This window comes from Cornus florida, unplaced genomic scaffold (assembly GCF_030987335.1).
Source record: "Cornus florida cultivar Cherokee Brave unplaced genomic scaffold, ASM3098733v1 CherokeeBrave_3.0.0_Hap2_Chr11, whole genome shotgun sequence".
Classification (NCBI taxonomy): Eukaryota; Viridiplantae; Streptophyta; class Magnoliopsida; order Cornales; family Cornaceae; genus Cornus; species Cornus florida.
The window spans coordinates 100,705,614-100,707,209 of NW_026775581.1; positions in this window are offsets into that span (position 1 = coordinate 100,705,614).

A 1,596-nucleotide genomic window follows, 5' to 3' on the forward strand; every position below is an offset into this window, starting at 1 on the left:
CCTCCAACCCATCAGAAGACCGACGCCACAGCCACTGCAATTTTGGGTTCGGGTGATCAGTGACCGGCGATCGGCGACGGAGGGGACAAACGCGATGAAAAATCAGTAGTTCAGTACAATCCCAAAATGTCTCCGTAAAACTTAGAAAATTCTCTGCAAAGCCGGCCACACACACGATGAGAGACGACGAAGCGCACGAAAGAATCCACCGATGAAGCAGCTTCCGATTCAATTCCCTCTGATTCTCCATCTCGGAAGCGTCTTCTCATCGATCCAAACCGTAACCATTGTTCGACCGCATCGTCAGCCGCGGTCTTGTCCTCCGACGCCTCGTCGGATAGATTCTGTCGAAAAACCAGAGATTTGCCCAATTTGTCCGATTGCCACAGTTGTGGCCTACGAATTAACAACACTGGGCCTAAGGACAAACTCCAAACCCTAGACAGCGTCTGGCGCATCGTCCTCCTCTGCAAAAAAGTGCATAAAACGTGTCCAGTTGAGCAAAGTAGTGATTGCAAAAAGGGCTGTGGAATTCGCGAATGGTGTATTGGATTTGGTGACGAAGAAAGATGAGAGTGATGAAAAGGCTGAAAGTTTGGTGAGCAGTTGTAGTGTTTCTGCTACTACCACGATTACGTTTGCTGAATTTGAACTGGGGATGGTGGGATTGATGGATGATGGAACTGGGTGCGCAGGTGAATATGAACTGGGGATGGTGGGATTGGCGGACGATAGAACTGGGTACACTGGTGGTGATGATAAAAAATAAAAGCAAAATCATAATTATTAAACTTGATTTTGTTATTTTACTTTCAAATTTTTAATGAATATAAGATATTACTTAAACATTACTTCACTTTCTATTTCAGTTTAAGAAATAAAAATCATGGTTTTAGTTTTAGAGAAAGTAAAAATAAAAAAGTAAAAACATTAATAAACGGACCATTAATAAATAGGTGATAAAAAGAAAGGTCTAAAGTATCTCTTCCGTTTCCGACTAACTATTAATTATTGTGAAGCTAAAATAAATATATATATATATATATATATATATATATATATATATTTGTTAAAATTTTTATAAACACAAACTTAATCTAAAATGTATTATAATACATATTATAATAAGTTTCAGTTTATTTAATTAATTGCTTTCAAATTCTCTTTGACTGATTTTGATTTCCTCCTTCCCCAATTTATCATTTTATAAAAAAAATTACCCAATCCTAAGTTAGAGTAACATTTTGAGTTTAATTTAAAACTAACCCCCACCAATTATTGAAAGAAAGATGATGTCAAAATACATACAAAATTGTGGGTCTTAAGGAAAATAAAAAAGAAAAAGGAAAAAGTAAGTCACTCCAAATCTTTTTTCTTAATATGGTTCCATAAAAAAAATAAATAAAAACAGTATTCCATAATGATTTAGAGTTTAAAAGTCAGACAACTTAATGATTTATGTGAATGATAGCTGATGTCGTTATAATATCAATAATATTTCTGATATCAGTTTTTACTCGAGTATTTCATGCCTAACATGCACATTCAGTTTGTCTCTTACGAAAACTTAAACTCTTTATCATTTATTTTGAAAAA